At 43.7% G+C, this 23,625-nt stretch overlaps 1 protein-coding gene and 2 pseudogenes across 1 annotated transcript in view; all 3 read right to left on the bottom strand.

Moving 5' to 3' along the window:
* The window catches only part of LOC141097306 (cell cycle control protein 50C-like), a 166,668-nt gene that overhangs the window by 108,586 nt on the left and 34,457 nt on the right, over positions 1–23,625 (bottom strand). The window lies entirely within an intron of this gene.
* On the bottom strand, positions 9,506–11,401 carry LOC141097253 (microtubule-associated serine/threonine-protein kinase 3 pseudogene; annotated as a pseudogene).
* Positions 21,294–23,187, bottom strand: LOC141097252 (microtubule-associated serine/threonine-protein kinase 3 pseudogene; annotated as a pseudogene).

Below are 23,625 nucleotides of genomic sequence, written 5' to 3'. Positions count from 1 at the left end.
GGCGCATGTTGTGAAGTTAATCAGCCTTAAAAATAGAAAGGCCAGATTAAACTTTGCCCCAAAAAATCTAAAGAAGTCAGCCCAGTTCTTGAAAAGCATTCACAGGACAGATGAAACTAAAATCAACCTGTACCAGAATGATGGGCAGAAGAAAGTATGGAGAAAGCTAGATAATAGCTCATGACCAAAAGCACAACACATCCTCTGTAAAACATGGTGGAGGCAGTGTGATAGCTTGGGCATGAATGGCTTCCGATGGCACTGGGTCACTAGTGTTTATTGATGATTTGACTGAAGACAGAAGCAGCTGTATGAATTCTGAAGTGTACAGGGCTATACTCTGCTCAGATTAAACCAAATGCAGCAAGGTTAATTGGATGGCACTTCACAGTACAGATGGACAATGACTCAAAACATACTTTGAAAGCAGCACAAGAGGTTTTTAAGGCAAAGAAGTGGAATGTTCTGCAATGGCTGAGTCAATCACCAGATCTCAACCCCATTGATCAGAATTTCACATGCTTAAGACATAACTTAAGTCAAAAAGGAGGAAACCCGGCGTTTGTTAACATCCATGGCTTCCAGACTTCAAGCAGTCATTGCCTGCAAAGGATTCTCTACACAGAGATAAAAATAACATTTTATTTATGGTAAAGTTAATTTATCTAATTATCATAGAATCATGGAATGCTAGAGTTGGAAGGGACCTCCAGGGTCATCATGTCCAAACCCCTGCTCAATGCAGGATTCACTAAACTATCTCAAGCAGATGTCTGTCCAGCCTTTGTTTGAAGACTTCCATTGATGGAGAACTCACCATCTCTCATGGTAGCCTGTTCCACTAATTAATCACCCTCACTGTCAAAGTTTTTTTTATAATATCTGATCTGTATCTTATCCCTTTCAGTTTAATTCTATTGCTTCCCATGTGCAAATGAGAATAAGGATGATCCTGCTACACTGTGACATCCCTTCTGATATTTGTAGACAGCTATTACGTCTTCTATTATCTTTTTTGCAGGCTTAGCATTCCCAGATTCTGTAGTTGTTCCTCATAGGACATACTTTGCAGTCCGCTCACTATACTGGTAGCTCTTCTCTGCACTTGCTTCATTTTTTTGTCTTTTTTAAAATGTAGTGCCCAGAACTGGACACAGTATTCCAGATGAGGTCTGACCAAGGATGAGTAGAGGGGGATAATTATTTCACATGATCTAGACTGCTTTTCTTCTCTAGTAATAGCTATCCCTCCTAGCTTTGCATCGTCTGCAACTTTGATTAGTTTACTTTCAGTTCCTTTATCTAGATCATTTATAAAAATGTTGAACAACATTGGTGCCAAGACAGAGCCTTGTGGTACTCCAGTTGAAACACTCTTCTAATTGGACATGCAACCATTTATTACCACTCTTTGAGTGCAATCACTGAGCCAGTTATGAATCCAACTAATCTTGTCAATCCTATTATTGGTAATTTTTGCAAAAAGAATAGTATGAGAAACTTTATAAAGTGCTTTGTTAAAGTCAATATATAGTATACCGCATTTCCCTGATCCACACAGTCAGTGATTCCATCATAGAAGGAAATAAGATTTGTCTGACATGACTTGTTTGCTACAAACCCATGCTGGCTTTGGTTAATTACTATATTCTTATCCAAGTACTTACATACATTCTATTTAATAATTTGTTCAAAGATCTATTTTTACTTTTACTTTAATTACTTTTGAATCCCTGAAATGAGGCGGCTTTGTAATAAATGGTTGCAATTCCTAAATATTTCACAGCATATTTTTGTTTAACCCTTTAATTAAACCTGCAAGTCTACATTTCAATTGAATCTCAGTTGTTTCCTTTCAATTACAAAATTGCAGCATTTAGAGGCCAAATCATGGAGATTAAGTCCCTGTACAAATATTTCTGCACCTAACTGAATTACATGTGTTAGAAATAGAGATGAAGACATTTTTGAAAATTTGATTTGGTTTATTCATTCAGTTTGGCTGGAAAATTAAATTCTGACCAAATTGATTCATCCTGAATCGAAAGTGTCCTGAAGAGACATTTATATAAAACTAGCTGAAGAGCCCGGCGCTGCCCGGGCATAGTAACTACCGTAACTACGGTTAGTAATAACAAATTATAATGATTATATATATATATATATATATATATATATATATATATATATATATATATATGAAGCTGAGTGTAGAGCTCCGCCCACTTCGCATAGCCACATTCACTATAATATCCCACATCATCTCGTCAGCCAGAGCTACCGGACTACTACCCCTAATATCCCACATCATCCCGTCAGCCAGAGCCATCGGACTACTACCCCTAATATCTCACATCATCCCATCAGAGCCAGTAAAAATAGAATAGTGAAATTGCACAGAAACATGGTTCACTAAGATCCCAGGTTTTCTACTGATCAGGCTGATATTCTCACTTTTCTGCCACCATAAATATCACAGTCATGCTTTTCACCAATGAACAGGCACAAACTTATACATTAGTACAGCTGAGAAACCTTCACACACATTTTCATGCACCGTCAACTTGTAATTTGTCCGGCTGAGTTGCTCATGGGTGTACAGCATCTGAATGCAGTATAGTATCATATTTAATGGGTTGTTATGGGAAAAGCATTACGTGTTATATGGGTATATTCAGGTGAACTATGGGGAAAGAAGCATTTTAAAAAAACTCACAGCATCAGAGCACAGTAACACATCAATAATGCATAAAAGTGTCTGTGAGAAAATATTAAATCCACATGACATTTAATATGTGGACTTTCCTACATTCATGTATGTCACTTAATGATACCACACAGGAGGGGGGATTCATTTCTGTCATGTACTCACTGCTCCTTTCTGGGGGACAGACGATGGCTGGAGCTTATGTTCCTGGGGATGCTAGATTTCTCCCACCATGTCAGTGTCTGCTGAGGTGTTGTCAAGTGGGAAAACTTGCGCATAGCAACCAATCACAGCTCAGCTACTTTTAACCAGCTCTGGTGAAATGAGAGATGCTTAGTGATTGGTTGCAATTAAAACTGTTGGTCATAGCAACCAATCACAGCTGAGCTTCTTTTGAACAGCTCTGGTGAAATGAAAGATGCATCGTGATTGGTTGGTGATACACACACACACACACACACACACTGATTTTTATATATAGATGTAGTAATCGCAGGTACACGGGATGCAGTGACGAGGCGAGAAACGGGAGGAACTTTAAGATGTAACATATATATATATATATATATATATATGCCTATAGGGGCTATCTCGAGCAACCAAACAAGTTAACAGCAGTTATCCTTGCAGGGATCAACACAAGAATACACTGGTAACACAAACACGACTAACCCGGCAAAAAATGTTAACTACAACGTGTCACTTATCCTCTCTGATGTCCGGCAGAGCGATGGTCGATGATGCTTCGGCATATCAGCCGCTGGGCCCAGCCGATGAGGATTTGGTGGAGACTTCGGGCGTTCCTACGCCCCGGAGAAGTGGGGGCACAGCAGGCCCCTGAAGAGTTCCTCTGCCCAGGGTCCAGACAGCGTAGGCCACAGCTGCGGGGGCCGCAGGCGGCAGCAGACAGGCCGCAACTGTGGACTGGAGTGGATCGGTGGCAACCACGGGCGGCAGCAGATGGGCTGCATCCACGGGGTGGAGTCAGGCGTCGGCTGCCGAGGGCGGAAGCGGTCGGGCCGCACCCGCGGGCTGGAGTCGAGCGGTGGCTGCCACGGGCGGGAGAGGATGGGTCGCATCCATGGGGTGGAGACGGGCATCGGCTGGCACGGGCGGAAGCGGTCGGGTTGCACCCGCGGGGTGGAGTTGGGCGTCGGCTGCCGCGGGCGGGAGCAGTCGGGCCTCACCCACTGGGTAGAGTCGGGCGTCGGCTGTCGCGAGCGGGAGCGGTCGGGCCGCACCCGTGGGGTGGAGTCGGGCGGAGGCAGCCGCGGGTGGCAGATGACAGGCCACACCCAGGGGGCAGAGCCGGACGGTGTCTCTCCGTTGGACGGCTCGGTGCCATCTCTCTTCTGCTAGCGGTGAGTCTCCCTTCAGTCTCTTCTGTCACTGCTCTGCTCTCCTTGCTCTGGTTCTGGCTCTCGCTCTGGCTCTCTGGCGCCCTCTAGCTTCCTCTCTTCTCTCCTGCTACATCGACTGACCCCTACTGCCGTCCTCAGCCCCTTTTATAGTAGCTCCTCCCCCAACCTTTCTAGAAGTCTCTGCGGTCCATCCCCCAATTGTGTCCCCCAGAAACAGTCTCCCTAGGAACCTTGGTGATGGCCCCCTTGGTTCCGGCCTGGGTATACAGAGGGGACTCCTCCTCCTACACTGAGATAATATACTGAATTGTCCTAGGTCTACTCCTCACCTGTCCTGCCTTCGCAGCTCCCCACCATCTTCTCTCATTTTTGATGTGGATATTCTTCTAGTCTCCAGCCTTCTCCTTGAGTCTTCCTGTGCTGTATAGGCCTCATGTGGTCACTTGTGTGTCAGACCCCATATGAATGGGTGAGGCTCAGTCAGAGCAGGAAGACCGGAAAAACGGAGGCTGGATGAAGATATAGAGGCCAAAAGAATTGAAGACTGGTAGACAGGGTGCGGAGCTGCGGCGGTAAGACCGATGAGGGGTAGGCCTCAGAAAGGTGCTTTATTATTTTGTAACCTCTTCTGAATCTGAACACAGTTTATGGAATACAGAATTTTTTGCATGTAAAATTACAACAAAATCTTATTAATATCCTGTATTTCAGTTGAACATTTCTATCACATTCCCACTTCATGGTGTCGGGGGATTGCTATGATATTCATTGATTTCACATATCCTTTATGTGCAGTAAAAAGTGAGCAACATTTCAAGATAGACCCAGAAGAGGGGAGTGATGTGTAGGAAGATCACTTTATTGCTCTGATTTAGGCTGTGTGCCCACGTTGCGTTTTTTAAGCGTTTCCACACCGCTTTTAGACAAGCATTTCTTCTGCGGAAACGCTTAAGAAAAGCATCTAATGTAATAGATAGAATGGAAAACGCACATGTTGTGCTAATGGTGCGTTTTTTCCGCTGCGGAAACATTTAGCGGAAAAAAAAGCAGCATGTTCATTAATTGTGTGGAATCGCGTGCGATTCCACATACATACACTGTAATTGCAGAAACGCATAGGAAAACGCATGTCAAAACGCTTGACAATCGCGTCAAAAATGCATGTCAAAAAGCGCATGCGGTTTCCCTGGCAACGGCATACATTTCTGCTCAGGAAAAAAACGCTTGATAAATGCTACGTGGGCACATAGCCTAAATGTTACTACAATGTTGTATGTAAATATACAGAATAAAGTCTCGCTGACACGAGCATATAAATCAGACAAGTGCACTCAGAAAAAAAAAATAGTATTGCACTTTGACCAATGTTATTCAATAAGGCAATGCTGATCTACGTTTTTTTTCTCTGCAGTATTCAGAGTGAGGATAACATTTGCAGCATGCTGCAACTTGACTCCAAAATCGGGCGAGCGCGAGAACAAAAATCTGATTTCATACAGAGCCACAGGATAGCATCCGATTTTTAAGGATACATTGCCATTCTGTAAGAGAGCCAATTGTAAATGATCCTGTAAATGATTAATAGCTGCTGAGTAAAAAAAACAAATTTAATACGGATGACAAATGAGTGATGAGCGAGTATACTCGTTGCTCGGGTTTTCCCCAGCATGCTCGGGTGTCCTCCGAGTATTTTGGCGTGCTCGTAGATTTGATTTTCGTCGTCTCAGCTGCATGATTTGCGAATGCTAGACAGCCTGAATACATGTGTGGAATGCCTGTTTGTTAGGGAATTCCCAAATGTATTCAGCCTGTCTACAAGTCGCAAATCATGCAGCTGAGACGACGAAAACCAAATCTCCGAGCACTGCAAAATACTCAATCACCCGATCAACGAGTATACTCGCTCATCACTACAAGAGAGAGGTGAAAAATAAGTTGTCCCACTCTCCTTGAAATGTGTGATACTCTGTGGCTTTGTTAAAGGGGTTGTCCGGGCTTTTCACATAATCTCAGTACATATCTGGGCTGCAGAATTATGACAATAAGTAATTTACTTTCTGTCACTAGTTTACACGGTTTTCTAGATATTCTGAACAGAACGTCCAAGGGGGCGGGGTGTTATGGCATTAAAATGAGAACTGGTCATTTCCTCCTACTCTACTAAAAACATGCCGTCTATAGCAACAACCCCACCCTCCATAGCAACAGGCCCTCCCCGTCCACATAAAGAAGCCCTCATCACACAGTAACAAATCCTCCCCGCCGCTTCATTCCCCCCCTTCCCCCCCGGTGCCATACCCCCCCTCGCTGCCGCTCCATTCCCCCCCTTCCCCCCAGCGCCATCCCCCCCCTCCCTGCCACTCCATTCCCCCCCACCACGCTGGTCCGTCTCACCCGGTCTTCACATTGCAGATGAAACCTGCAGCAGGGAAGGAGCGGGTCATGTGACAGGCTCTGCGCACGTCACTTCAGCCCGCCTGTCACATGACCCTCTCATTCCCGGCTGCAGTTTTCACCGGCAATGTGAAGACCGGGTGAGGCCGGAGCGGCGTGGAGGAGGGGGGATGGAGAGGTGGGGGGGGAATGGAGCGGCACGGAGGGGGGGAATGGAGTTGGGGGGAGGGTTTGTTACTGTGTGAGGAGGGCTAGGCTTCTTTATGTGGACTGGGAGAGCCTGTTGCTATGGAGTGTGGGGTTGTTGCTATAGACGGCATGTTTTTAGTAGAGTAGGAGGAAATGACTAGTTCTCATTTCAATGCCATAACACCCCCCCCCTTGGACGTTCTCTTCAGAATATCTAGAAAACCGTGCAAACTGGTGACAGAAAGTAAATTACTTATTGTCACAATTCTGCAGCCCAGATATGCACTGAGAATATGTGAAAAGCCCGGACAACCTCTTTAAAGCGGAGGATTAATGCACAGCTTCAGAGAAGTCTCCTTCATCATGCACAATGAATTTCCCATGCATTTTACTACCCAATTAGGGGATAATAAACTCTGCTTGTAAATATGGTGAATTTACTTTTAATGAATATCCCCCATTGAGTCTCAAGAGTAAACCAGAAAATCAGTAAAACTTCCAGGCGGTTCTCTGTGTTCCATCCACGTGTTCCATTCTCTGTGTTCCGTCCACGTGTTCCATTCTCTGTGTTCTGTCCACGTGTTCCATTCTCTGTGTTCCGTCCACGTGTTCCAATCTCTGTGTTTTGTCCACGTGTTTAATTCTCTTAGTTCCATCCACGTGTTCCATTCTTTGTGTTCGTCCATGTGTTCCATTCTTTTTGTTCCGTTCACGTGTTCCATTATCTGGTGTTCCGTCTACGTGTTCCATTCTTTTTGTTCCGTCCACGTGTTCCATTCTCTTTGTTCCGTCCACGTGATCCATTCTCTGTGTTCCGTCCACGTGTTCCATTCTTTTTGTTCCGTCCACGTGTTCCATTCTCTTTATTCCATCCAGGTGGTCCATTCTTTTTGTTCCGTCCACGTGTTCCATTCTCTGTGTTCCGTCCACGTGTTCCATTCTCTGTGTTCCGTCCACGTGTTCCATTCTCTGCGTTCTGTCCACGTGTTCCATTCTTTTTGTTCCGTCCACATGTTCCATTCTCTATGTTCTGTCCACATGTTCCATGCTCTGTGTTCCATCCACGGCAATTCTCATATCTTATATTTCATTATGTGAATCGTTTCAACTCGCTAATGTAATTTCTCCATGAAGGAAGCAAATGATAATATTTGTGGCATTTTTTAAATATTTTGGTATTACTGTAGAAGCCGACCGCATAGTTCCCCCTTCCAGACATATTGAGCTACAATGAAGGCCAAGTCTTTTTCCTTTACTCAGCTGAAATATTCAGCCTTGGGACACAGAGCTTAACATACAGAAAAAGGATTTTAAGTTGGCAAAGATTATGTTGAGAATTCTTTTCTCTTAAGTAATTAGTAGAAAATATTTTCTCTAAATCAGTGTTTTTTAAAAATATGATGACACAAATGTATTGTTTTTAAAGGGAATCTGTCAGTAGGATAACCTCTTTTAAGCCATCTGTATGGACATGTTGGTCATAGGTAGCAGAAAAAAATACCTATTATTATTATTATTATTATGCTTTTACCTATATAGCCATATTCCACAGCGCTTTACATACATTATCATCACTGCCCCCGATGGGGCCCACAATCTAAATTGCCTTTTGGTATGTCTTTGGATATCTGTGTTCCGATGTCATATTCTAGAGAAATCCACAATTTTTTTCAATATGTAAATTAGCTGTTAATTTCTATGGACCCCATACAGACCTCCCTGAAAATCCTCTTCCAGAGCTTATTTAAATGAAAGAGGGTGTTGCCACTCTGAGACATGTAGATCAGGAGAGCAGACTGTCTGTCATTACATGTCTCCACTGGAAACGCCCCCTTTTATTTACAGTAAGCCTTGGATGCAGATGCTCAGGGAGATCTATATCCGGCCCATAGATCTTAACAGCTCATTTACATATTAAGAAAAACATATCATTTTACTCCGCTTCCTATAACCTATATAGACGGCTTAGGATGGTTGATCCTACTGACAAATTCCCTTTAACTATTGCAGTTTTCACTTTGGTCATTAAAGCAGATGTAACAGGATGAGACTTTCTATTTTCTGTAGCTCACGTGTCGGCTTTCGGCTTTACGGTATAAATTGGAATAATTGAGTCTGTCTTGACTGGGACATTGAAATATAATGGCAGAGAGAAAATTAAGAAAAAACCTTTCATTCTGGAGGGCTCGGCACCTTCATGTATTACACAGCCCAGTGATTTTAGTGGCACTTTTTAATTAATAATTTTTCTGTAATGAACCTGCCAAGAATTACTGGTGTATTGTGGGCTGCAATTTCCAGGGGCAAGTATTTTGCACCTCCTTACCCAATAATTTTTAGCACTCCCATCCACCAATCTGTTGGGCTCTGTTGTCCTTATATTTTGCATTTTGACCTCCTATATTCTTTTTTTTTCTGAACTTAGACATAAGTTTTGAAAAATAAAATATTGTTCTACTTATTCCTTCACAACCTATCACGTATAAGTCTCCTCCCTCCCTTTGATACGGGCTCCGAGTCCGACGCTGAGCCCGCATCTTTTCTGACACATGATAGCTGGTTTGATCAACTGTCATGTGCCCCTAACAGCTGAAATTGCGATCCACCTGCGGCTGCTAACATGTTAAATGCCGCTGTCAATCTCTGACAGCGGCATTTAATACATGCGTGCCGGAAGCGTGTCACAAACCACACCCACGGACGCCCCTGGAGATGATGATTTCTGCTACACATAGCAAGGCTATACGTAGCACAAGTGATCAGATGATTGCAGCTTCAAGTCTTCTATGGAGACTACTGTATTGAAGCAAGTCAAAAGTGGAAAAAAAATGTTTTAAAAAATATAAAAAAAAGTTTAAAGTTCATATTTCCCTAGTCAAAATAAAACAATACAAAAAAAGCGATCATATATTTCATATTGCTGCATTAAGAAACTCCCAATTTATCCAAATACAAAGGCAATCTGATTGTTAAACTACATAATGAGTAAAATATCCTAACCGCAAAATTACTTTTTTTTGTTCATAGCAACGGGTGATAAAATCGTATCTACCCTAAAATGCTATCACTAAAAACGTCAGCTTGGCGCGCAAAATATAAGCCCTGACCCAGCCCCAGATCCCAAAAAATAAAGACGATACGGATCTCAGAAAATGGTGCAATTTTTTTTTTTATTAAACTTTGGATTTTTTTTCACCACGTAAATAAAAAACAATCTATACAAGTTTGGTATCTGTCATCTGATAATGACCTGGCGAATCATAATGGCAGGTCAGATTTAGCATTTGGTGAACATGGTAAAAAAATTAAAAAAACTGTTGTGGAATGGCACTTCTATACTTCTCCAGCAGTGATGGTGGATCTGCTGGACCTCAGGGCGCTGGATGTGGAGGTTTACCGTTTTTTAGATGTCTGTAGGGGAGCGGCAACAGCATGTAAACACGCGGGCAGCCCTGGATAATCCACGCTGGCAGGATGATAAGATCCGGCGGAAGGTGGAACCTCTTCTCTTTTTCTCCTTTTTTACATTCTCTGGGCTTTCTTGCTCTGCATTTGGATTTATTGCAGATTTTCTTTTCTCGATGTCTGATGCTTGGGTACACTCTGGATGGGACTTCGAATTCTCATTGTTCATCGTGATGGTAGCGATGGTGCAGAGTTTAGAAAGCCTTTCAGAGGATGACGTAAAATTTTGGAAGTCAAGGTCCTTGTCCTCACTTGTGTCCTCTTCATTCTCTGAGACCATAAGCATGTCTCTATGAGCGTGATTGATAAAGAGGCTGGTGTCCACATCTGACACAAGATGAGGAATATACATCGGCTTCTGATTTAGAAGATTGTCAAAATCTATTTTTTTCATGAACGGATGATCCTTAATCTCAAATGCTCCACCTGTCCCAAGTCTTTGCTCAGGATTTTTTTTGAGCAGGTCAGTGATGAGGTTCTTAGCCTCATGGGGTGGACAGCGTTTGTAATTCCAAGGTATTTTTCCCATGACAATCATTCTTTTAAGCTCAGGTATGAAATCCGTATCAAATGGTAAAGATCCCACCAGAAATTCATAGAGGATGATCCCCATTGACCACCAGTCAACAGGTCTTCCGTAGTCTTTCATTAGGATGACCTCTGGGGCCATGTAATTCAGGGTACCACAATTCTCAAGGTCCTTGAACTCTCTGGAGATGTCCTTCACTGATTGCTTATAGTTGTTGGTTTTTGGTATCATGACACCAATTTTTGAAAGCCCAAAATCGGCGACTTTAATGTGCCCAGCAGTTGTAATCAGTAGGTTGTACGGTTTTAGGTCTCGGTGCACCACACCATAGCTGTGCAGGTATTCCACAGCAAGAACTGTTTCTGCAAAGTACAGACGGGCCAAGGGGATAGATAAACGGCCCCTGGTGCTTAGAAGGGACCCACAGTCTCCACCTCCAAAATACTCCATGACCATACACAGGTGAGATCTAGTAGGGAAGGAGCAGAGCATGGAGACCACAAAGGGACAATCAGCGAAGGTCATGATGTCCCTCTCCAGAAAGGCCGCTTCCACGTGTTTTTCAGTTTCCAGGTTCTTCTTCGCCATTTTCTTCATAGCGAAGATCTGCTGTGAGTATTTGTGCTGCACTAAGTAGACAGCCCCAAAACATCCGCCGCTGATCAGTTTGGATGTCTCGAAGTCGCTCATATGCGGCTTTCTCGCCGGGATCAATGATTCCATCAAGTTAGTGGCAGGCTCGTGGATCTCTGGCATCTCACAGATAACACTCTCAGGATCTGGCAGCTCAGGGGTTTCTGTTGTCAGATCGCTGCTTGGCCCCGGATGACTCGTATTAGGGTCCGGGGATTCCGGGGGAACATTTTCCCCGTCTTTGTCGTCGCCTTCTGGTGTCTCAGTGGCAGGCTTGTGGATCTCCAGGATCTCACAGATCACACTCTCAGGATACGGCAGCTCAGGGGTTTCTGTGGTCAGATCGCTGCTCAGCCCCGCCTGACTCGTGTTAGGGTCCGGGGGGACATTTTCCCTGTCTTTGTACTCGCCTTGTGGTGTCTCCAGGCATTCCGGGGAGCGGGCCGGACCTTCCAGCACATACAGAACTTTTTCGGCCAGTTCTTTAACAAAAGCCAAATCTCCATCTTGAGATTTTTCTTCAGCCTGCTGTAGTAATGTCCTGATGTTCCGGGTTAAATCCGTCAGATACTCTGAGGTAATACGTTCTTGGTGGTATTTGGTCAGGCAGTCCTGCACTAGCTCCACCACCAGCCGGTGAGTGAAGCCGAGGACGCCATCGGGTGGTAGAAGCTTAATGTCAGAGCAATGGGTGTAAATAATCTCCAATAATCCTTCTACCTGAAGCTTGTCTAGAAGAAATTCAGCCATAGCGAAAAATTGCAAATGCACTCATTCACTAGGGAGCCAAAATGGCAGCAGGAATCCTGTGTACACAGCATAAGTAACTGCGAGCGGTGATGTCATAATGGTCGACCATCTGTGATATCATAATGGCCGACCATCTGTGATGTCATAATGGATGACCATCAGTGATGTCATAATGGTCGACCATCTGTGATATCATAATGGCCGACCATCAGTGATGTCATAATGGCCGACCATCTGTTTGCAAACATTTTTTTTTAAACCGTCTTTATTGAGTGTAATGCAAAATATACATATAATGTCCAATAACATAACAGAAGAACATTTATGCAATATTATTAACATTAGACGGCATTTTTTCAACTATAAAAACCCCCACCCCTCCCCCAGGCAAACTCCATAACTTCGTAACACAATTTCAATCCAGTCTAACAGGGATATTACTGGTAAGCTGCTCTCTCATATACCAGTTGGTGAGCTGGAAACAACTATGTATCGCCTGGCTTGTGGAAGATGTCTGAGTATTGATAAAAGAGGACCATGTGAAAAAAAAAGCGTCCCTCTTTATTAAGTAAGGCCTCTATCCAATCCATTTTGAAGAGATATGTTACTTTTGTAGCAATTAAGCTTAAAGAAGGTGTTGCATCCTGTGCTCACAAAAGGAGAATGCTTTTACGTGTGGCTGCCGCCCATATGAACAAGATGGGGCGCTGCTGGACAGAAAGCCTCACCAACTGGTCCTGTGCGAGAATATTAAATATGGCCCACTCCGGGGAGAGAGAGATAGATATGTCAAAAGTTGTAGATGAGATGTTGCAGAAGTGTATCCCACACCTCCCTTATTTTTGGGCAGTCCCAAAGGCAATGGAAAATATCAGCTGGAGAGTGTAAGCATTTAGGGCAGGGATAGTCCCCTGAGGGGGACATTTTAGACTGGACCTCCGGGGAGATGTATGCTCTATGAAATATCATAAGAGACATGGTTATGTAACTGTCATATGGTAATTTAGAGTTAATACGCAGAGTGGCTTTCAAAAGGTCATTTACCCAACAGTTCGTTAATTGAGCAACCCATTTTCCAGGGCCTGGTGAAGAGTTTGACCAATGTATAGAAGGCTTTAATGCTGGGAGGCTGAAGGGTCTACACATGGCCTCATCTATTGGGGTATTAGTGAAGCGATTAAAGGCGTATATCCAATCAAGGGAATGGCGAAAAGCAGCCTCTATACTGTAGAGGTGTAAATTTGGGAGATTAAGTCCACCCAAAGATTTGGTTTGCTGTAGCTTAAAAACACTAATTCTAGAGCCCCCTTCCGAGCCCCAAATAAATAGGCAGAAGGCTCGTGTCAGTAGCCTATCATCAGCTTTAGAAAGTAGAACCAGGAGCGTCTGTAAAGGAAAGAGTATTTTAGGGAAAGAGATCATATAAATTAGATGGGCTTTACCTGCAAAGGATAATTTAAGGGATTTCCAGGATTGAATTTCTTGTATAACTACAGAAATAAGAGGCTGAACATTTAATTTATAGATATCATGAGGATTTGATGGTAGGTCAACGCCAAGATAAGGTAAAGAATTTCTCCTCCACTGAAAAGAAAAAGGGAACGGCCACCGTTTCTGAGCAATTTTAAAAATAGCTAAAGCATGAGATTTATTAAAGTTTATACGAAATCCCGAAACTGCTCCAAATTCATTAAAGGCGTCCATTATAGAGGAAATGGATTCCTTAGGATTGGATATCATGAGTAAGATATCATCAGCAAATGCCAACGTTTTAAGTGTATTGTGACCGACCCCTATGCCCCCAAAGGAAGGGATCATCTCCAGATATCTTAGTAAGGGATCAAGGGCAATATTGAACAACAAAGGTGACAGAGGACAGCCCCGCCTCGTCCCCCTGAAGATGGAAAAAGGGGTTGACTGGATATTTTCAAAACATTTTTATTGGATTAAAGTGGACCTTTTAACCAAATTTATCATGGTTAGGAGGCTGTCCACTACTTGGACAACCCCTTTCTTGATGTTTGCCCCCGATTCATTAAAAAAAACTTTACTCGCCTTCCTCAGTGGCGCCGTTCCCACTGTGTCAGCACTCGCGGTCCTGGAGTTCTTCTGCGGTTGTTGTGACACGTGCCTCCAGCACTCAAAATTTGTCATGGTTAGAGGGCTGTCCACTACTTGGGCAACCCCTTCTTGATGTTTGGCCCCGATTAAATAAAAAAAACTTTACTCACCTCCCTCGGTGGCGCTGTTCCCGTGGTGTCAGCACTTGCGGTCCTGGAGTTCTTCTGTGGTTGTTGTGACACGTGCCACCAGCACCCAATCTGATCTGGCATCGCTGTGCCCGCCTTAGGACAAATCAAACATGAAGAGGAAGTTGGGACTCTAGCTGCTTTATCACTTGCTCTTCATGTTCAATTCAACAGGAGGCAGAGACAGTGATGTCAGCACTGATTGGGCGCTGGAGTCACGTGTCAAAACAGCACAGGAACCCTAGAGAACGGTGCTGGCATGGGAGGTGAGTATAAGCTTTTTTATTTTATCGGGGCTAAGCATGGGGTATGAGGAGAAGTTGCCCAAGTAGAAGACAACTTCTTTAACTGGACACATTATGCAATTTTGCCTCTCAGTTACGGCGATATTAGCAAAGTATTGGCACATATTAAATCAAAAAGAAAATGGTAAGTCCAAGTGGGTGTTATCAATTACTTTTCACTGGGGGCGTGTACTTCTTCTTCCTGTATGAGTTGCTCAATCATTACCAGGGAGCAGCACAGCAGAAAAGGACTGCGCCTCACCATAGCCTAGGTTTCTCAGTGTGTGAGATGTAAGGATACAGAGCAGACTTAAGATTTGTGATTTTACTCAAAGGCTGTTTATATTTGTAGCCAATTTAACAGAAATGGAGCAATCAACTGAGCTTCTCCTATGCACCATTTTATGGGGCACTTACTGTTATTTTATTTGAGGGGAAAAAAATAGATCACAATGGCTGGCCCTTTTTTTCTTTTGCTTGACTTTATTATGTAGCTTCCATAGGAAAAAAAACAATAAGGCCGGGGTCACACTAACCGACGCAAAATACGGTCAGTATTTTACATGCGTAATACGGATGACAGACCCCTAAATAGTGCTCCGTATGTCATCCGTAATCAAGGTGTGGTCGCGTATTTTGCGCATGTAAGCATCCGTATGGAGAGATTTTCTTGCAGGCTTGCAAAATGGACATATAATGGAGCCCTATGACAGTTTTAATAAAGAAATGAAAGAATAGATATAGACACATAGAATGCATGTATATATATATATATATATATATATATATACATGCATTCTATGTGTGTATATCTATTCTTTCGTTTCTTTATTAAACCTGTCAGGGTGAGTTTACTGTATAGCGCACTGAATTGCCGGCTTTGCTAAAAGACACCTGGTGCGTATTTCTCGCAGGTCACATGTGTGGTCCGTGTGTAATTCGTATTTTTTGCGCACCCATAGACTTGCATTGGCGTACTACGGCCGTAGTACGCTGACAATCGCAGCATGCTGCGATTGGCACGGAGCGTAGAATACGGATGAGAAATATACGGCTGGTGCGAGGGACCCCATAGAGAATCATTGGTCCGTGTCTAATGCGTGCTTTTAGCGCCTCTCACTCGTCCGTATTCCTCGCCAGTGTGACCCCGGCCTAAAACCTGCAGTTTCTAATTGATGAGTAAATTATTTGATATACATACTGGAAGAAAAGCTTTTTTTGTTGTTGTCATTAAAGCGGAGGATTAATGCACAGCTTCAGAGAAGTCTCCTTCATCATGCACAATGAATTTCCCATGCATTTTACTACCCAATTAGGGGATAATAAACTCTGCTTGTAAATATGGTGAATTTACTTTTAATGAATATCCCCCATTGAGTCTCAAGAGTAAACCAGAAAATCAGTAAAACTTCCAGGCGGTTCTCTGTGTTCCATCCACGTGTTCCATTCTCTGTGTTCCATCCACGTGTTCCATTCTCTGTGTTCCGTCCACGTGTTCCATTTTCTGTGTTCCGTCCACGTGATCCAATCTCTGTGTTTTGTCCATGTGTTTCATTCTCTTAGTTCCATCCACGTGTTCCATTCTTTGTGTTCGTCCATGTGTTCCATTCTTTTTGTTCCGTCCACGTGTTCCATTCTCTATGTTCTGTCCACATGTTCCATCATCTGTGTTCCATCCACACGTTCCATTCACTTTGTTCCGTCCACGTGTTCCATTCTCTGTGTTCTGTCCACGTGTTCCATTCTCTGTGTTCCGTCCACGTGTTCCATTCTCTGGTGTTCCGTCTACGTTTCCATTCTCTTTGTTCCTTCCACATGGTCCATTCTCTGTGTTCTGTCCACGTGGTCCATTCTCTGTGTTCAGTCCACATGTTCCATTCTCTGTGTTCTGTCCACGTGTTCCATTCTTTTTGTTTCGTCCACGTGTTCCATTCTCTATGTTCTGTCCACGTGGTCCATTCTCTGTGTTCCAGCCACATGTTCCATTCTCTTTGTTCCGTCCACGTGTTCCATTCTCTGTGTTCTGTCCACGTGTTCCATTCTCTGTGTTCCGTCCACGTGTTCCATTCTCTGGTGTTCCATCTACGTTTTCCATTCTCTGTGTTCCGTCCATGTGGTCCATTCTCTGTGTTCCATCCATGTGGACCATTCTCTGTGTTTTGTCCACGTGTTCCATTCTCGGTGTTCCATCCACGTGTTCCATTCTTTTTGTTTCGTCCACGTGTTCCTTTCTCTATGTTCTATCCACATGTTCCATTCTCTGTGTTCCGTCCACATGTTCCATTCTCTCTGTTCCAGCCACGTGTTCCATTCTCTGTGTTCTGTCCACGTGTTCCATTCTCTGTGTTCCGTCCACTTGTACCATTCCCTGTGTTCCATCCACGGCAATTCTCATCTCTTCTATTTCATTATGTGAAGCATTTCAACTCGCTAATGTAATTTCTCCATGAAGGAAGCAAATTATAATATTTGTAGCATTTTTTAAATATTTTGGTATTACTGTAGAAACTGACCGCATAGTTCCCCCTTCCAGACATATTGAGCTACAATGAAGGCCAAGTCTTTTTCCTTTACTCAGCTGAAATATTCAGCCTTGGGACACAGAGCTTAACATACAGAAAAAGGATTTTAAGTTGGCAAAGATTATGTTGAGAATTCTTTTCTCTTAAGTAATTATTAGAAAATATTTTCTCTAAATCAGTGTTTTTTTTTAAATGATGACACAAATGTATTGTTTTTAAAGGGAATCTGTCAGTAGGATAACCTCTTTTAAGCCATCTGTATGGACATGTAGGTCATAGGTAGCTGAAAAAAATACCTATTATTATGCTTTTGCCTATACAGTTATGGCCAAAAGTATTGACACCCCTGTAATTCTGTCAGATAATACTCAGTTTCTTCCTGAAAATGATTGCAAACACAAATTCTTTGGTATTATTATCTTCATTTAATTTGTCTTAAATAAAAAAACACAAAAAGAATTGTCCTAAAGCCAAATTGGATATAATTCCACTACAAACATAAAAAAGAGGGTGGACAAAAGTATTGGCACTGTTCGAAAAATCATGTGATGCTTCTCTAATTTGTGTAATTAACAGCACCTGTAACTTACCTGTGCCACCTAACAGGTGTTGACAATAACTGTTACGTCGCCGCCAGACTCAGGGCCTGCTGTTCCGGCTTCGGCCACTAGGAGGCGCTGGACTGATACCTCGTCGCCAGACTCAGGGCCTGCTGTTCCGGCTTTGGCCACTAGGAGGCGCCGGACTGACACGTCACCGCCAGACTCAGGGCCTGCGGTTCCGGTCTCGGCCACTAGGAGGCGCCGGACCGTCACGTCGCCGTCGGACTCAGGGACGGCTGTTCCTGCCTCAGCCACTGGGAGGCGCCGTGGTTCACTCCAGGGTGAGGGTGGTGACAGAGAAGAGGCTCCTGCGCAGGCATCTGGTGGGCGCAGGCTCTGCCCCTCTGTCAGTCATGTAGGGCTTACTGCATCTCCATCTGGCCTGGTCCTGGGGGCGGCCCTAATTACATCATCAGTCCAGGAGCCTGTGAGGGATAACCTGATCCCTCAAATACCTTGGGACTGGTCTTGCAAGCCGCCGGATATATTCTTGGTTCCCCTGCGTGCTACTTTGTAATTTGCTATAGTGAAAACTCTGACCTCAGCCTGGATTTCTGACCATTCTATTGCCTGACATTTTTGTACCTCCGCCTCTCTTCTGATTTTTTGACGCTGACCTTCGCTTGGATTCCTGACTCTCCTTCTGCCTGCTGATTTTGTACCTTTGCTGCCCTCCTGTTTTTTTACTGACCTTGGCCTGGACTTTTGACTCTCCTTCTGTCTGCTGATTTCGTGCCTCTGCTGCCCTCCGGCCTCCGACTCCTGCCTCCTGACCTTGATTACGGGTTTTAGTTTTGACCCCTTGGCGGCCGTCCTGCTCTGGTCCACTGCTCCTCTAGACAGCTACCCCCTGGGCCTTGCTACAATTCCAGATCCCTGTATAGGGGTTAAGGGTCTCAGGGTTACGCGGGGTGCTGTTCCTACTACAGCCCAGATTCGCAGACGGCCGCCACAATAACTAAATCACACTTGCAGCCAGTTGAAATGGATTAAAGGTGACTCAACCTCTGTCCTGTGTCCTTGTGTGTACCACATTGAGCATGCAGAAAAGAAAGAAGACCAAAGAACTGTCTGAGGACTTGAGAAACCAAATTGAGAGGAAGCATGAGCAATCTCAAGGCTACAAGTCCATCTCCAAATCCCTGAATGTTCCTGTGTCTACCGCGTGCAGTGTCATCAAGAAGTTTAAAGCCCATGGCACTGTGGCTAACCTCCCTAGATGTGGACGGAAAAGAAAAATTGACAAGAGATTTCAACGCAAGATTGTGCAGATGTTGGATAAAGAACCTCAACTAACATCCAAACAAGTTCAAGCTGTCCTGCAGTCCGAGGGTACAACAGTGTCAACCCATACTATCTGTCGGCATGTGAATGAAAAGGGACTGTATGGTAGGAGACCCAGGAAGACCCCACTTCTTACCCCGAGACATAAAAAAGCCAGGCTGGAGTTTGCCAAAACTTAACTGAAAAAGCCTAAAGCGTTTTGGAAGAATGTTCTCTAGTCAGAAGAGACAAAAGTAGAGCTTTTTGGGCAAAGGCATCAACATAGAGTTTACAGGAGAAAAAAGAGGCATTCAAAGAAAAGAACACGGTCCCTACAGTCAAACATGGCGGAGGTTCCCTGATGCTTTGGGGTTGCTTTGCTGCCTCTGGCACTGGACTGCTTGATCGTGTGCATGGCATTATGAAGTCAGAAGACTACCAACAAATTTTGCAGCATAATGTAGGGCACAGTGTGAGAAAGCTGGGTCTCCCTCAGAGGTCATGGGTCTTCCAGCAGGACAATGACCCAAAACACACTTCCAAAAGCAATAGAAAATGGTTTGAGAAAGCACTGGAGACTTCTAAAGGTGACCAGCAATGAGTCCAGACTTGAATCCCATAGAACACCTGTGGAGAGATCTAAAAATGGCAGTTTGGAGAAGGCACCCTTCTAATATCAGGGTCCTGGAGCAGTTTGCCAAGGAAGAATGGTCTAAAATTCCAGCAGAGCATTGTAATAAACTCATTGATGGTTACCGGAAGCGGTTGGTCGCAGTTATTTTGGCTAAAGGTTGTGCAACCAAGTTTTAGGCTGAGGGTGCCAATACTTTTGTCTGGCCCTTTTTTGGAGTTTTGTGTGAAATGATCAATATTTTGCTTTTTGCTTCATTCTCTTTTGTGTTTTTTCATTTAAGACAAATTAAATGAAGATAATAATACCAAAGAATGTGTTTGCAATCATTTTCAGGAAGAAACTGAATATTATCTGACAGAATTGCAGGGGTGTCAATACTTTTGGCCACAACTGTATAGCCATATTCCACAGCGCTTTACATACATTATCATCACTGTCCCCGATGGGGCTCACAATCTAAATTCCCTTTTGGTATGTCTTTGGATATCTGTGTTCCAATGTCTTATTCTAGAGAAATCCACAATGTTTTTAAATATGTAAATTAGCTGTTAATTTCTATGGGCCCCATACAGACCTCCCTGAAAATCCTCTTCCAGAACTTATTTAAATGAAAGAGGGTGTTCCAACTCTGAGACATGTAGATCAGGAGAGCAGACTGTCAGTCATTACATGTCTCCACTGGAAATGCCCCCTTTTATTTACAGGCAGATTCTCAGGGAGATCTATATCCGCCCCATAGATCTTAACAACTCATTTACATATTAAGAAAAACATATCATTTTACTCAGCTTCCTATAGCCTATATAGACGGCTTAGGATGGTTGATCCTACTGACAGATTCCCTTTAACTATTGCAGATTTCACTTTGGTCATTAAAGCAAATGTAACAGGATTAGACTTTCTATTTTCTGTAGCTCACGTGTCGGCTTTCGGCTTTACTGTATAAACTGGAATTATTGAGTCTGTCTTGACCGGGACATTGAAATATAATGGCAGAGAGAAAATTAAGAAAAAACCTTTCATTCTGGAGGGCTCAGCACCTTCATGTATTACACAGCCCAGTGATTTTAGTGGCACTTTTTAATTACTAATTTTTCTGTAATGAACCTGCCAAGAATTACTGGTGTATTGTGGGCTGCAATTTCCAGGGGCAAGTATTTTGCACCTCTTTTCCCAATAATTTTTAGCACTCCCTTCCACCAATCTATTGGGCTCTGTTGTCCTTATATTTTGCATTTTGACCTCCTATATTCATTTTTTTCTGAACTTAGACATAAGTTTTGAAAAATAAAATATTGTTCTACTTATCCCTTCACGACCTATCACGTATAAGTACATCTTAGGTCGCCTCCCTTCCTTTGATACGGGCTCCGAGTCCGACGCTGAGCCCACATCTTTTCTGACACATGATAGCTGGTTTGATCAACTGTCATGTGCCCCTAACAGCTGAAATTGCGATCCACCTGCGGCAGCTAACATGTTAAATGCCACTGTCAATCTCTGACAGCGGCATTTAACACATGCGTGCCGGAAGCGTGTCACAAACCACACCCACGGTCGCCCCTGGAGATGATGATTTCTGCTACACATAGCAAGGCTATACGTAGCACAAGCGATCAGATGATTGCAGCTTCAAGTCTTCTATGGAGACTACTGTATTGAAGCAAGTCAAAAGTGGAAAAAAAATGTTTTAAAAAATATAAAAAAAAGTTTAAAGTTCATATTTCCCTAGTCAAAATAAAACAATACAAAAAAGCGATCATATATTTCATATTGCTGCATTAAGAAACTCCCAATTTATCCAAATACAAAGGCAATCTGATTGGTAAACTACGTAACGAGTAAAAAATCCAAACCGCAAAATTACGTTTTTTTGTTCATAGCAACGAGTGATAAAATCATATCTACCGTAAAATGCTATCACTAAAAACGTCAGCTCGGCGCGCAAAATATAAGCCCTGACCCAGCCCCAGATCCCAAAAAATGGAGACGATACGGATCTCAGAAAATGGTGCAATTTTTTTTTTTATTAAACTTTGGATTTTTTTTCACCACGTAAATAAAAAACAATCTATACATGTTTGGTATCTGTCATCTCATAATGACCTGGCGAATCATAATGGCAGGTCAGATTTAGCATTTGGTGAACATGGTAAAAAAATAAAAAAAACTGTTGTGGAATTGCACTTCTATACTTCTCCAGCAGTGATGGTGGATCTGCTGGACCTCAGGGCGCTGGATGTGGAGGTTTACCGTCTTTTAGATGTCGTAGGGGAGCGGCAACAACATGTAAACACGCGGGCAGCCCTAGATAATCCACGCCAGCATGATGATAAGATCCGGCGGAAGGTGGAACCTCTTCTCTTTTTCTCCTTTTTTACATTTTCTGGGCTTTCTTGCTCTGCATTTGGATTTATTGCAGATTTTCTTTTCTCGATGTCTGATGCTTGGGTACACTCTGGATGGGACTTTGAATTCTCATTGTTCATCGTGATGGTAGTGATGGTGCAGAGTTTAGAAAGCCTTTCAGAGGATGACGTAAAATTTTGGAAGTCAAGGTCCTTGTCCTCACTTGTGTCCTCTTCTTTCTCTGAGACCATAAGCATGTCTCTATGAGCGTGATTGATAAAGAGGCTGGTGTCCACATTTGATACAAGATGAGGAATATACATCGGCTTCTGATTTAGAAGATTGTCAAAATCTATTTTTTTCATGAATGGATGATCCTTAATCTCAAATGCTCCACCTGTCCCAAGTCTTTGCTCAGGATTTTTTTTGAGCAGGTCAGTGATGAGGTTCTTAGCCTCATGGGGTGGACAGCGTTTGTAATTCCAAGGTATTTTTCCCATGACAATCATTCTTTTAAGCTCAGGTATGAAATCCGTATCAAATGGTAAAGATCCAACCAGAAATTCATGGAGGATGATCCCCATTGACCACCAGTCAACAGGTCTTCCGTAGTCTTTCATTAGGATGACCTCTGGGGCCATGTAATTCAGGGTACCACAATTCTCAAGGTCCTTGAACTCTCTGGAGATGTCCTTCACTGATTGCTTATAGTTGTTGGTTTTTGGTATCATGACACCAATTTTTGAAAGTCCAAAATCGGCGACTTTAACGTGCCCAGCAGTTGTAATCAGTAGGTTGTACGGTTTCAGGTCTCGGTGCACCACACCATAGCTGTGCAAGTATTCCACAGCAAGAACTGTTTCTGCAAAGTACAGACGGGCCAAGGGGATAGATAAACGGCCCTTGGTGCTTAGAAGGGACCCACAGTCTCCACCTCCAACATACTCCATGACCATACACAGGTGAGATCTAGTAGGGAAGGAGCAGAGCATGGAGACCACAAAGGGACAATCAGCAAAGGTCATGATGTCCCTCTCCAGAAAGGCTGCTTCCACGTGTTTTTCAGTTTCCAGGTTCTTCTTCGCCATTTTCTTCATAGCGAAGATCTGCTGTGAGTATTTGTGCTGCACTAAGTAGACAGCCCCAAAACATCCGCCGCTGATCAGTTTGGATGTCTCGAAGTCGCTCATATGCGGCTTTCTCGCCGGGATCAATGATTCCATCAAGTTAGTGGCAGGCTCGTGGATCTCTGGCATCTCACAGATCACACTCTCAGGATCCGGCAGCTCAGGGGTTTCTGTTGTCAGATCGCTGCTTGGCCCCGGATGACTCGTATTAGGGTCCGGGGATTCCGGGGGAACATTTTCCCCGTCTTTGTCGTCGCCTTCTGGTGTCTCAGTGGCAGGCTCGTGGATCTCCGGGATCTCACAGATCACACTCTCAGGATCCTGCAGCTCAGGGGTTTCTGTGGTCAGATCGCTGCTCAGCCCCGCCTGACTCGTGTTAGGGTCCGGGGATTCCAGGGGGACATTTTCCCCATCTTTGTACTCGCCTTGTGGCGTCTCCAGGCGTTCCGGGGAGCGGGCCGGACCTTCCAGCACATACAGGACTTTTTCGGCCAGTTCTTTAACAAAAGCCAAATCTCCATCTTGAGATTTTTCTTCAGCCTGCTGTAGTAATGTCCTGATGTTCCG

Source organism: Dendrobates tinctorius, unplaced genomic scaffold, assembly GCF_039654945.1.
Source record: "Dendrobates tinctorius isolate UK_male_01 unplaced genomic scaffold, ASM3965494v1 ptg000084l, whole genome shotgun sequence".
NCBI classification, from domain to species: domain Eukaryota; kingdom Metazoa; phylum Chordata; class Amphibia; order Anura; family Dendrobatidae; genus Dendrobates; species Dendrobates tinctorius.
The sequence above is the reverse complement of the archived record's forward strand: the minus strand, read 5'-3'. Positions and strand labels throughout refer to the sequence as shown.